The sequence below is a fragment of the Eptatretus burgeri genome, chromosome 3 (assembly GCF_056783735.1).
Source record: "Eptatretus burgeri isolate ZD-2024b chromosome 3, Ebu_testis_v1, whole genome shotgun sequence".
Taxonomy (NCBI): Eukaryota; Metazoa; Chordata; class Myxini; order Myxiniformes; family Myxinidae; genus Eptatretus; species Eptatretus burgeri.
In genome coordinates this window covers 141,581,968-141,596,575 of record NC_140963.1, presented here as the reverse complement: position 1 = coordinate 141,596,575, position 14,608 = coordinate 141,581,968, and positions in this window count along the sequence as shown.

The window sequence follows — 14,608 nt, the reverse complement described above, 5'->3', positions numbered from 1 at the left end:
ATTTATGCACATGACATCAGCGTCATGTCATCAGGTCAGTAATCTCCTTTCGTTAAATCCTTACATATATGAACAGAGTACCCGCCACACAGGCGATCTTGTTACAAACATGCAACACGTTCTTCTGATGCATACCTATATTTGGGTGGTGTGCCAACAACTGACAGCTCTGCATCAGCAAAAAAAAAACTCAGGTTATGTGCATGAAGAAAAAAAACATCCCTCCTGCTTATAATTCAAAACACCTCTCAGTACTGGACAATGTGGGGACAGGAATACTGCACTGTAAATGGTGGAGACTTGTAATATCCTCCCCCACCTGGAGGCGGCGCCACATGATACACGTTCACATAGAGAATGTTGTGTCCCTCCCACTACCCCCCCCTCCCCAAGTCCACCAGCAAAGATAAAAACACCCCTTTACACTAATTGGGGTCACGATGATCCCATGTAGCAAGTCTGGATGCAATTAGCCCAGAAATGGAGGATTAGTGCAACAAACACACACACACACACACACACACACACACACACACACACACACACACACACACACACACACACACACACACACACACACACACACACACACACAGTCCATAAATTGTAGTAAGCAATCACAGACCAGTGTGTGTGTGTGTGTGTGTGTGTGTGTGTGTGTGTGTGTGTGTGTGTGTGTGTGTGTGTGTGTGTGTGTGTGTGTGTGTGTGTGTTGGTCGTGCTCCTCCTACAATTCTGGGCTGATTACATCCACACTTTCTACATACAGTGGCTTCAGATCCCTTGACTTTCTTCACATTTTTTGTGTTACAGCCTGAACTTAAAATGGATTACATTTAAATTTTTTGTAACCAATCTCCAAAAATATCCCATAATGTCAAAGGGAAACGGTGTTTTTACGAATTTTTCCAAATTAATTAAAAATGAAAAGATGAAATGTCTTGCGTAAATAAGTATTCACCCCCCTCCCCTCCCCCCCCCCCCCCGCACACACTGAATTTTTTTGAATATTCCTTGTATACTGAAGTCAAGCTTATTTGAAAGGTCGGCCTGCTTATTATTATCTTTACTAGGCAGGTCAAACATCTTTCAAAGAAAGGAAAGGAATACAAAGGAAAGATGTGATTATATTTTCAAAAGTAGATACATGTTCAAACACATAAAGTCATACCATATTTGAGTACATTTTCCTTTCCAGATTTATAACAACATATTTATTTTAATATCAAGTTCTAATTATCAATATTTTGTTATTGTTTTTATCACCCTCAAACCCATTATGCTAATTTCGGAGAAATTGCATCGCCGGCGGCAATTCATTGAAGGGGTTTCAGGTGTTTGTTTATCGGCTGTTCCCGTCTCCCACGAGCTTGTTAACCATTTTAAAATTGTCCTTGGTTTGATTCTTTAGTTTGCTCCAATATGTTTAAAATTATTAAAGAGGGAATCACCCCATGCAGCTCTGGCTTATTAAATGGCTCGCCTTGCATTGGAGGAAGGGATCTCCTGAAAACGCATGTGCAGCACGCACCTTGCACAAAGACCTTTACAAAATGACGTCATTTCTGAAGGGTAGTATGGTATGGGGTTGGTGGTTGGGGGAGGGGATGGGTTGGGTGGTGGGGGGATTGTGGAGTGGCTGCTGTGTGGCCTGAATCTCTGCCCGAGGTTTGCACTCAAATCGAGTCGAGTGGCCGTTCTTGTTTACACCATGTTTTGTTGCCTGGTGATGTAAATGTCTTGATGCACTTTCACCACGTGTGTTGAGGTTACAATAAAAACAATATCCCCCTTCCATCACTTTGCGGGGGGAAATAACAAGCTCAAATGAGCGAAGATCCTCATCCTCTCCTTCACTAGAAGACGACATTGTGATGTATCAGGTTTGCGATAAATTATCTGTGCTAATGCCCGGCTTGATTCCCACAAACAAAATTCAAACAGCTTGCCTAGTTTCGGAGATAATGGTATAGGCGATTTCCATTCGCGGCGATATTATGACGTCAACTTTTTTTTCTCGGAAGAATTTCCAAAATCGGAGATGGTTGCTGCCTGCGCGTGGGCTTTCTGCATATACATGGCAAGTGTCACAAAGATCCGATGAAAAGTCTGGGTTGTGAAACAAAAAGTCAAAAAATAGGAATGACGTCATATTGATGTATCATATGTGCGGTAATTCATCGCTGCTAATGCCCTGTTCGATTCCCGCAAACAGAATTCAAAAAGCTTGCCTAGTTTCGGAGATAATTTTTTAGGCGATTTCCATTAGCGGAGATATTTTGACGTCATAACTTTTTTTTCTTGGAGGAATTTTCAAAATCGGAGATTGTTAGTTTCTGCGCAGGGTATTTTTACATATATATGCCAAGTTTCAGGAAGTTTCGATGAAAACTGTAGGCTGTGAAACAAAAAAGTCCACAAGAAGAAGATGAAGAACAACAACGTGAGTAAGACTTGGAGATCCTCCATAGTCAGGGATCCAAACTCAGAAATGCCGCTATTTTAGGAGTTACCGGACACCGCTTCCTATACTTTGCAGGCCTCATTTTTTTCTTTAGTTTAGTGTCTTAGGATTAATAATCAAGATGCCTGCTCGGTCATCTCGATTGCGAACATCTCACAAATTGTATTTGAACATACGTACCCACCAAAAAAATGGCGGCGATTTTCGGTACCACTAATTTTTCAAAAAACGTTTCATAAGTTCTTCAAATATCAAGTTAGACAGTTGATTTCAACTTCTAGTCAGGACGTTGGCATGATCTTTCATATGCTGAGGTCACGTGTCAAATTTCACCAATTAGAGGTTGAAAAAATTACGTTTCAGTGCAAATTGACCCCCAAAAATAACTGAATCAGCAGTAAATATGTTTTCATTCATCTTAAACTTGATTTTGCGCTCTCAAAATAACTTCTAGTCGATACAGTAGGGTCAATTAATATTCATTTAACATATACATATATATATATATATATATATATATATATATATATGTATTTGTTCGCCAATTACCTCCCCTAAAATAGTGAATACAATTAAATTTAATATAATCAAGATTTTTGAAAAAAAAAAATACAAACTTTCCACACAAAAACATGATGGAGTTATCAAGGTATCAAGGGACAACAGCATAAAAAAGGTTGTTTCTACAATATACTGGATGTACACATCGCTTCCAGACAACCAACATACCATACAAAACACGAACGAAAGTACAATACCCAAAGTAACTGGTTTGTACTACAGGCACATAAATACCCATTCAGCACGAAGCCACTGGGTTGATGGTATCACTGGGCGGGGACACATTGTCCACCATCAGCGACACCCACCCAGTGATATAAATGTATTTATAAGTCAACCAACCCTAAAATAGTGAATATATATTTTTATATAATATATATTTGTTAGAAACATAGCTTTTACCATTACAGATTGGATACAAATTGAACGAATGCTAATCATAATGTATCATACTTTTTCATTTCAGATATGTACAAAATAATAAGACATGTATATTGATTGAATAGAATTACACATTATACATGTGAATCGATGTTTAAATAATATTTGCAACTTGCATCTTGTCTCGCAGTTGCAGACAATAAAACGAATATTGGAGTTACAGTTAAAATATTGGACTGCAGTGTACATTTAGTTCATTCATCTTAATCACTATCATCCCTGAAACGAGCACACTTGGTGGGATTACCCGAACATTTTCAAGCAATGACACAGTCGATACCAGCTGCAGCACAAGAGCAATTTCTTTAGCACTTGCTCTCGCTACACTGGCAGTATCGCTTCTGCTTGGCTGTTGCAGGCTTTGGTGGTTTGTCCATCAGGATGGGAACTAAGTTTCCAGTCAGAATCTGTCTTCCAAATGATGTAGTGTCTGGCAAGTGGAGGGTGCTCCTGTGTGATCTTTTGCATGTTGCTATCTGGTATAGACCCCTGTACATATGATACTGGAAAGCGTTCTCAGTTGGGGGGAGTTTCCTTATGTCGACTTTGTTACGTCCAAAGAGATGGGCATGAAGTTGGTTGAGATCGCCACTGAAATCACAGTGCAACTTAATGAAGAAATCCCTACACGCAGTAACTACCTCTGGTGAAACATTTAGGGAATCTTCTCCGAATTGAACCATTTCTGTGAGCTCAGATGCATGCAGCATGACTGTTTGGAAGGCTTTCCTCTTTCCTTTTCCGAATGCATAACTAAGTGTCACACCCACTCATTATATGACCACAGAGAAGCGCTGATGTCGCAAGTTGAACTGACAGATTATACTTTTCAGCAAGCACTGATGCGATTGTGTGACATGGGATGTACTTGGAGCCCTAATTCAACCAGAGCTCTCTCAACTCAGGTATACGTACACTGTAATAAACGGCTAAGACGAGTATGTCTGTATCCGTTGCCTGAACAACAATACGTGTGTATCCAAACTGGGACACACAATACGCGATATGAGCAAAGATGCGCATGTCGGCTTCCTCATGATCTTCACATTGCAGATCTGGTATCACATGCGATCCATCAGTTGTAATGACAACAGACTTGTCTGCTTCATTGTACATGCCACCAAGAATCAGTTTCACACCTTGAGGCATTTCCTTGTGATGTGTGGTCCAGGAGTCTGCGAGGTAATTCTGTATAGCTGCTTTGTTTTTTTTGGTTTGCAATGAATGGCTTCCAAAGTGGAATAGGTAAGTTGTCGTGTATCTCATATGTGCGGCTCGACTGCTGCGCTTGCTGTCGGCGAATTCGTTCCTCAACCTTCAGGCTCTTAGATGGTTCTACGTCGTACCGGTCTTCCATTATATTGACGCATGTACAGTGTGGAGGGCTCGACGAAAGTAACATTTTAAAATATCGTCTCTGAAGATCAAAGAAGGTGCTGCAGCTGATGTCTTGGTTACGATGTATAAATGCCATGGTATCTACAATAAAGAGGACATCGTCAGTCGTCGAAGGAAAGTTCCCTTCTTCAACCCAACGGTCACCGAACTGGTCTTTCATGACAGCAACATAATCTGCCTTGTTTCCTTTTCGCATTGCGTAGCCCTGTAGCATGTCTTGATTTGGTTCAAAGAGGGATGGAGGATACTCTGCCCACTCAAAGCTGAATGTATCCTGATCCATGTTTTGGACAAAACAGAGGCTCCTTAATATGCTGCTTTCGTCTTCGTATCTTCTTTTTTGCAAGGACTGCACTTTCTTTCTCCCTTTCTGGCCAAATGTCTGAAGGCGGACAGGTTCGACTTGAGAACTCTGGTTCTTTTCAGCTCGTGAAAGTGCTGCCAGTCCTTTGGATTTAGCATCCAGCAAGTCAAGAGACTGACACATTTCTCCAGTCACAATATTCAACAGATCTGATGAAGAACAGCTAAATGGGTTGATCATGTCTTGCTCCAACAATCTTTTCATCGCTTTCACACTGGCTCGGTCTTTCCTGGCTTGGGTGTTAGTTGACAGTATGCCACCACCCTGAATGTGTGCCATTGTCTTTGCTTGCTCGGACACTGCAGCAAGTGCTGGAATTGCTCTCAGGTACTTCTCTCTCGTTGACTCTTCTTGCGTGATGCCCTTGAACAGCTGTGTTTTGGCCTCCTGGTTGTATGTCTGTTCTAACGCCATGTCTGTCCAAACAGCATTAAACTTTCCAGCAGTTACGCGTACGTTGAAACGGCTGCATTGGAACTCGGTGGCTATTTCTGGTGGCAGATTCCTCATGGCGGCCAAGTAATGTGGGACGCATGCCACATACTTGATGTGACCAGCCGAAACCAAGTCAGGTAGCATATTTTCGACCTCAGTGAGATGGTCCTCCCAGCACCCTTTTCGTTCTGCTGCTATATACCGTTTGAGGAGGAGTACCATGTTGATGTACATAATCCAAAGCTTGGCTGTAGGCGAGTTGCACAGTGTATTTTCAAAATCCGACAACAACTTTTGAACATCATCTGCAACTGCGATCATCTCGGCTTGTGCCTGTAATGCGGCTGTGGTGTCTTCATGGGCTACTGCTTCTGCTAGCTTACGAATAGCTGCGTTGAGTGAGGCCATCACATCAAGATCAACACCAGGTTCGTCCAGAGTCCATGATTCAAAAGCTTCCCAGTACAGCTCCAGCATAGTAGGCATCACCAGAGTATGACATCGTACCATCTTGTAGTAGTCCTTGCCAGCCATGAGCTTGTTCATGGTTCCACCGAGAAACACCTTGGCTTCCACAACGAGAGTTTCAATACCAGAGGACTGAAAGAGTTTGCCAAGAGCTCCGAGGAAGTTGCGAGCTATATGGAAGCCCCCCCATACGTAATATCAGATGTTTCTATTTATCTGGCTTCTTCTTTTGAAGTCCGAGGTTTATTTCGTATATGGCTTGGTCGCACGTCAGTATACAATGCTGTTGGCCTAGTGCTTGTGTGACTGTGATACAGTCATCAACTGAAGCTTTAACGACATCAGGTTTTGTTGGAGATTCTGGGAAGAATGGCCCATACCCAAACAATGTCTGTGATGTGCTCTCCTCCACCAAAAGGCATGAAAGGCATTCCATGAGATGATGCTGTCATGGTCAACAGTTTGAAAACAGTCGTTTTGTATCAACTGCCAAGAAACTGTGATGTCTGATAATAAATTAGTTGCATGTTCTTCGTGTGTCAGGCTTACACCACACATAGAACAACTACGCTATCGATCTTGCAAGGTCAAACCACTGTCTTTGGTATGGAAGGGCTGAATCCCCGTACAAGAAGCTTTTCTGGATTTAGCTAATGGTACTGAAGCATAGGTACTTGAGAGATCATCCGTATTTCTTGGATATTGGTAGATGTTGTGCGTTGTCCCATGCATTGTGCTACCATCTGGAGTGTGCTCGTTAAAATCCAAGTTGTCAATGGCGCAATGAGTGAATAGTCCACTTTTTAAATTAGATGGGATTAATGGCTTGTCTTGTTCTGGTTCATCAGTGGGTTGTGCCATAGTGGTGATGTACCTCTGTGCGTCTTGATAGCTAACACTATTTCCAAAACGGTTCATCATTGTTACGATCTCCTTACTCCTTGTTTGTTTCAATACATGTAATGCTGATCCAATGTGCTTTGGATTCGGAGTGTTTGCCACAGCTGCACTGATATATTGTGCCAAATTGAGGACTTTCTCACGTTCCCGCTCTTTCAGTTGCACTCTCGTGTTAGTGTTTGTAAGTTCAGGTGTTGCGTCAGTAATCAGCCAGGCCACATGGTTATACAGCGATACAGGTAGACGTTCATTCGCAGCGTCAAATGTTATCTGCATCGATGTGTCGATGTTTTCTTTTCTGTTTTTCTTTAGCTGCGAAGCTGTCGCCTTGATATCTGTTTGTAAGGACTTGGCAGAAAGGTACAAGGTGATATTCCTTTCACGAATACCGTTCGATTCAGTAGAGTCGTCTTCACTCTCATCAGCACTTTCTTCGGCACCTATTTCATCTTTCATACTGGCGACTTTCGCAAGAAGATATCCCATTGAGATATCTGATGAACAGATTATAGAGGATTGTCCTCTCTGTGGTACGATCATGATGGGTGAACCATGTTGTCTGTAGTCGTGCTCAATCTTCTTTTTGATAGATGATGATCGAGAAGAGCTCAGGGAGGCCCCACTGTCTGACAACCAAGCCCTGTACTTGTCACGCAGAGAACTTAAGATTATGTCGTTCGGATCATGGGACAATGCGCTGTCTATGTGGGAGGTTAGCCAATGAACACCTTCGTCATGTTGACCAGATGTTGAAGTCGTTTGTGACTTTGTTCAATATGAATCCAAGCATGACTTGTGGTATTTGAAGTCATTAGCCACCATGTCGATACAGTTATCACCAAACCCATGAATATGGTACAGAATGTTTTCATCCTGGAAGTCTTTTGCCTTTTTTCATATCGAATTCTGCCTGTCTGCCATACTCACAAGTAAGAGTTTGTGGTCACCCTTGCTGGTGTGTTGTCTTATGTATATGAAGCATTGTGTTTTGTACTCTATGTATCCAGTGGCAGATGATCCATGTCTAGGCCTAACGGAGCAGCTTCCTACATCTGTCGTAGTGGTTTTTTCACTTGTGTTGGATACATGTGACTTCATTTTCTGTGCGACCGTTTTTTTTTGTTTGTGTAGGCATTTCGGCACTCGGCATGACACAATGGACCATTAGACAAAAAAATCCTCCTCGCCTGCAGTGATTTCATCTTGCAATCTGAGCGCCGTATCATCGAGTCGGTGGGTTACTGCATATAAAAATGATTGGAATCCCTTCTCGGTTAGGCCTAAGTCACATTTGGCACGGCGGCCGTAGGGTCTACAAAATCTACGGCCACTAGCAATTATAGGGAGGCCGCAGTATTTCCACGGTCACACAATGTAGCAGTCACATATGTTTTTATTTTTCGGGGAGCCGCACGGCCTATTTAGAAATTGTGGAGACCGAAAATGTGGGGGTGCCGTACGGTCTTTGATTTTGTCGCACGGTGACCTTAGGGCCCCCCTGCGGCGGCCATAGAATTTTCAAGGCAGACGCAATGTTGCCTCAAGGTGCCCGCAAGGCGACCGCAGGGGACCCTAAGGCGAACGTGCGGCCAGACGGACGGTAACGAGTGGGTATATATACCAGTTCTTTTTTACTGAAATAAAAATATAACAGTTCAGTATATATAACCTAATATATATATTGTTGCGGATTCGCGCCCGCCGGCGTGCGGACGGCCACGTAACTCGAATCGCGGCACGTCGCCCACCGGACGGACAATCCAGTCGTGACCCTCTCGGACTAACGCCGGGAACCAGTCACGGGTGGACCTTTCGGTCTCACCGCGATCGTGCCAATCGGCCCCCGCGTGGGATAGGGTTGCTCGCCAAATTCGACCTACCTAAGTACCCACACGGAGGGTAGACCGGGCGATCGCACCTCGCCGCAGGTCGACTTCGGACACGGGCCTCTTAAGCGACCCGTTCCGTACTATCGGGATAACCGAGCGGTGTTATTCGTCGACCTCGACGGTTCGATTAATTATCGGGCGTCTTAACCCACGACCAACCCTTTACGTGAAGCAAGATGAGGATTCAATGAAAGAAATGACGAAGCGAAGCGGGAAAACAGTTCAATAATAAGCACATTTATTTCGCGATGAACGGAAAGCACACATATACAATTCCACCAAAAGCACATGGAAAAGAAGAAGACAAAAAGCAAATGCGACAATGCAGATCTAATACCGACTACGCGAGCACACGGCAACACTTATACAATTTTACTTCACAGACGGCGCCTTCACAACACATATTCCCAAAGCAAAAGAAAAGAGAACCACCCTCCAGGATGAGGGGGTAGGCGGGCCTGGGGCCGAGACCGTGTCGGGCCTACCCGTCTGATGATGAGACGCGGAGCGGCGGTGGTGCCTCAACTCAGCGGGCCTCGCGGACAGTGTCTGGTAGGGGGTGGGAAGGGGGCCCCCTTTTGTCGCACTATCTCAGCGCGGGGGGAAACAGGAGGGGGTTGCTGATGCTCGGGGAAAGGAGGATTTCACCAAAATCGCGGGTCCCGCGACGAGCGTCTCCACCACGACCTCGGTCGCGCCGCCGGCCTTTCTCTCCGCAGTTCCCCGAATCCGACGCGAGCACCCCCTCGTCCGCCTTCGCCGCCGCCGCCTCTCCACAGCTCCGTCCTCTTCACTCCGACTCCGCGAACTCCCAACTGCACTTTTCCTCTCCTCTAACTCCGCTTCCAACTCAACTCTTCCTCCTGCGAACTGAACTCCTCGACTGACGAACGCGGCCCCTTATATCCCCCGTGGCCTCGCTCCTTCATCTTTGACCCTCTGCCTCCGACCTTTCACCTCGCTCCCCATTGGCCCGAGGAAAAGTGGGCGTGAATGCTTTTTGATCCATGAATTTGCATATAGCGACCGCCCTCCAACGCCCTGGAGGCGGGGCCAAATCTCCCCTCGCTCACCGATTGGACGGAACAAAAGTGGGCGTGAGTCGTTTTTGATCCGTTTTTCTTCGGAAAGTCCGCGATGCTTTTGAGCACGCTGCACGGTGCGTGCCTTACACGAGTCCAGCATCGGTGCCCACGAGTGGCGCGAGATGACGGTGATGCGATGGTGGTGAGTTGTGACGGTAAAGGTCGTGGCGGTTGTGGTGAAGCGGCGTTGTGGTTGGTGGTTGTTGTTGTGATGGCTGTTGAGACGTGGTTGGTGGTGGTAATAATGGCGGTTGGTCCAAAATAAAGATAGTAAAAGAAAAACGGCTATCCTGAAGAGTCGCAGCCCTCATGAATGACATTTATTCCCTCTAGACAACGGGTTTGGGCCTAACTACACATATACTTACCGAGATATCTCACCTAAGGGACCTGAATGGTGGTTTGCGAATTTGGTCAACCACAACACTACCCCCTCCCCTTTTTACAGACTCGTCCCGAGTCGTCAAATTTTCGTGTGCCAGCATGTGTAGTTTTCCCCTAGTACATTTTACCTACGGATCCCTGAGTGCGACATTCATGGTATTCGTGTCCCCAAAATAAATAACCTAAGGGCTGAGTAACTACCTAAACAAACTCACTCACACGGACGACTTAAATAAAATTGCCGGCGCTAAGACATACATGCCGGGGGCGCACTCATATTTACAGTACATCTTAACCTTAACTTACAAATTTTACACTAAACCATGGCCCAGGATCAATGAACTCTGCAAAAGAAAAGCAGTTAGCAGGGAGCCAGGCTGCTCGTATGCAGTCTCTGGCTCAAAACAATGCAGGTGACAGGGAACGTGGCTGGCTGCTCACACGCAGTCCAAGGCCTTCCCTTTTGAACTGAACGCAGTGAACCACAACGGTGCATGGGCTGCACAAACGCAGTCTCCGTGCCAGCTCAAGTGGCACACGCAATGAACACAACGAATGGATGGATGAATGGTTTGAACTGAACGCAGTGAACCACAACGGTGCATGGGCTGCACAAATGCAGTCTCCGTGCCAGCTCAAGTGGCACACGCAATGAACACAACGAATGGATGGATGAACACAAACACGGTGCACGGGCCGCCACTGCAGGCCCGTGTTGTAGCTGCCAACAGGGCAGTTCTCGCAGCTTGCAAACTGTTGCCTTGCGGATCCTGGCGCACATGGAAATGAACAGGGGGGGGGTGGGGCAAAGCAAAAATTGAACGGGGCTGGTGAACGTGGGCAGTGGGCATGGCATGGCAAAGCCAGAAAACAACATCTTTTACAACATCTTTCTCATCTCAAGTCTGAACTCTCAAACCTCTCTCCCTCCTCAAAATCCTGGTGGCGTTTAATCAAATCTGTTTCTGGTGTATGTTCCCCCTCCATCCCCTCCCTTACCTCAAATGGCCGCACTGCTGATTCCACACGTGATAAAGCTGAATGTCTAAACTCGGTGTTTGCAGCTAAATCTTGTGTCCCAAACCCATCACTATCTCTACCCACTTTACCCAGTCGCACCCAACTGTCCCTGGACTCTGTATCCTTTTCTCCTGACAAGGTGGAGAGCTTGCTTTCAAACCTCGAGTCAGATTCTGCAACCGGTCCAGACGGCATCAGCCCACGTGTCCTCAAAGCCTGCTCTTCTGCTCTTGCTCACCCTCTCTCTGTTCTATTCACCCTCTCATTTTCCCAAGGTCATCTGCCATCTGCTTGGAAATCTGCTAACATCACTGCCCTGCATAAAAAGGTGCAAAAACAGATCCCTGTAACTATAGACCAATCAGCCTTCTCCCAATCATCAGCAAGGTTATGGAATCCATCATCGCTTCAGACATGAAATCCTTCCTCTTCTCCAATGGCTTGATTTCCAATCATCAATTTGGTTTCAGACCAGGTCACTCTACCCTAGATATGCTGCTACTGCTCTCCCATCAATGGATGGAGGTCCTCAATGCCAGACAGGAAATCCGAGCCGTATCCCTGGACATATCACGTGCTTTTGACACAGTCTGGCACCCTGCCCTACTCACCAAACTCTCTTCCCATGGTATTCAAGGCCATCTCCACTCATGGCTCGCAGACTTCCTCTCCTGTCGCAGTCAACGTGTGGCCCTAAATGGAGTTCTTTCATCCCCTCTTCCTGTGCAGGCTGGAGTTCCTCAAGGTAGCGTTCTGGGCCCTGTTCTTTTCTGGTTTTCATCAATGATCTCTCGGACTCTCTGGAAAATCCTCTATTTCTCTTTGCCGATGACTCAACCCTCTGCCGTACCATCTGTCATCCCTCAGACCGGCAAGCAGCAGCTTCTTCGCTCACTGCAGATCTGGATAAAATCACAAACTGGTCCAACACGTGGAACATGTCTTTCAATCCAGACAAATCTCACACTCTCACTATGTCTCTTCGAAAGGACCGTTTACAAAACCCCCATCCACTTTCTCAACAATCCTCTGGAAGAAGTCTTTTCTTTCAAGCTTCTGGGTCTCACTATCTGCCATGACCTTTCCTGGGAAAGTCACATTTCCAACCTTTCCTCAAAAGCCAGTCGCCGACTGGGAATCCTCCGTCGTGCAAAGTCCTTCCTCGGCCCTCTTGAGCTCCTGACCACTTACAAAGCTTTTGTCCGTAGCCTGATGGAGTACTGCTCTCCCCTCTGGGCTGGTGCTCCTGCCTCCCACCTTTCTCGACTTCACGCTGTCGAAACCAGGGCTTTTAAGATCATTGGCATCTCCCGCAATGAAGCTGAGTCTTTGGGCCTCTCACTCAATCACCGCAGGTTGGTCGGTGGTCTTTCTGTCTTCTACCGACTCCTCTCCAGCCTTGCCCCCCCTGCTCTCTCTGCGATTTGTCCCAACCACATTTCCACAGGGCGCTCAAGGTCCGCCAACAACCCCCTTCTGGTAAAACTACCAAAATCACGAATCACTGCTCATCTTCACTCTTTCATTCCTCTTTTTTCCCGCCTTTGGAATAAACTTCCTACTCTATTCTTTCCCATTCTTCCCTTCAGGCTTTCAAAACAGCTGTTCACCACCACCTCTTATCTTCCCCCATCCAAATCCTCGATCTTTTCTACCCCCGATAATCCACCCAAGCCCACTTCCTTCAATTCTCCTGCTTTCCTTCCTGAAAGTCCCTTTAATGTCCATCTTCCCCTCGCCATGTTCCCCGTCCCATCCCCATCCCTCTCCCTTCCACAGTTCACCTGTGTCTGTTCCCCAATGTTTTGTCCCTTCCACTCCCGCCCCTCTTGTCTCATGCCTCCTTGCTGTGAGTTGTGTGTTAGCTCCAGAGTGTTAGCACAAAAACACACAAAACACAAAAAAACACAAAAAACACACAAAAACACACAAAAACACACAAAAAAAAACACACAAAAACACACAACACACAGAGTGTTGTGTGTTAGCACAAAAAAAAAAAAAAAAAAAAAAAAAAAAAGCTCTCATACGAGCCTCGACCAAGGTATAAAAAAAAAAAAAAAAAAAAAAAAAAAAAAAAAAGGCAGCAGGCAAACACAGCCCGCAGAAGAAGGCCGCTGCAGGCAAACACAGCCCGCAGAAGAAGGCCGCTGCAGGCAAACACAGCCGGCAGATGAACTGGCCGGCACAGGCCTTGAAGTACCACAGCTGCAGATGATCCGGCCGGCACAGGCCTTGCAGCAACACAACAGCTGCCGATGAAGTGGGCCGGCACAGGCCTTGGAGAAAAACAGCCAGCCGGCTGAAGTGGCCGGCACAGGCCTTGAAGCAAAACACGGCCAGCCGATGAAGTGGCCAGCCTCTGCCGTTCAGTGGAGGTTGGTGGAGGGAGTGCGGTGGTGCTGGCCACTCGGAAGGCGGGCTCGGACCTACCCTACGGTCTCCCTCCCAACCTATTGCCTTTGCCTGTCACTGTACATACCCACTCCCTTAATTTGTCAAACCCCAATTTAGCCCCAACTTAATTTTTTTTTTTTTTTAACTCCCCACTATAAATCGTCCCCTAACCCCCTTTATCGTCTTTGTTCGGCTAACCTATCCTGTCACCTAGCCTACTCCCAACCCCTACGTTCCCTTCCCGGAGGGGAATAAGGGAGAGCTAGCGTCCTATGTCGAGGCCCAATGAAGCCTCAGAATGGCCTCCCCAGAGTTCAGCGATCTAACCCAAAGTAGGTCCAGCGGCCCACAACGAGAGCGAGGGGATGGATGGTGCGGAGGGGTAAACTTCCTAATCTACCCTATCCATTTAACAGTTAAACTACCCCGGGGCTTTCAACAAGCGCCTCTCGCTTAAACTATTGGTTTTAACAACCCAGATTCCCGTCGCCTGTGTTGGTGTCCTTACAATTTCGGGCCTCGCCCCCCAATTTTCTCTCCGTGCCCTCACACGGTCTCATGGCTGGGACACGTGGCTCCCTTTGGCAGACACGACCCTCTGCCGATCTCCAGCTATGGCACCCCCGGGCACTACACTGCCTCCGAGCCTACCAGCTCCCTAACACCGGGGAGTGCCCCCCATGGCAGGCTGGCTCCCCGGGCCCCTTTCCGAGTGTCACCCGTGCCCACAACACTGCCCACGCGGCTAATGGCGCCCCGGGCCCCCGCACCAAGCAGGCGCACCCGTGCCCACTACGCTATC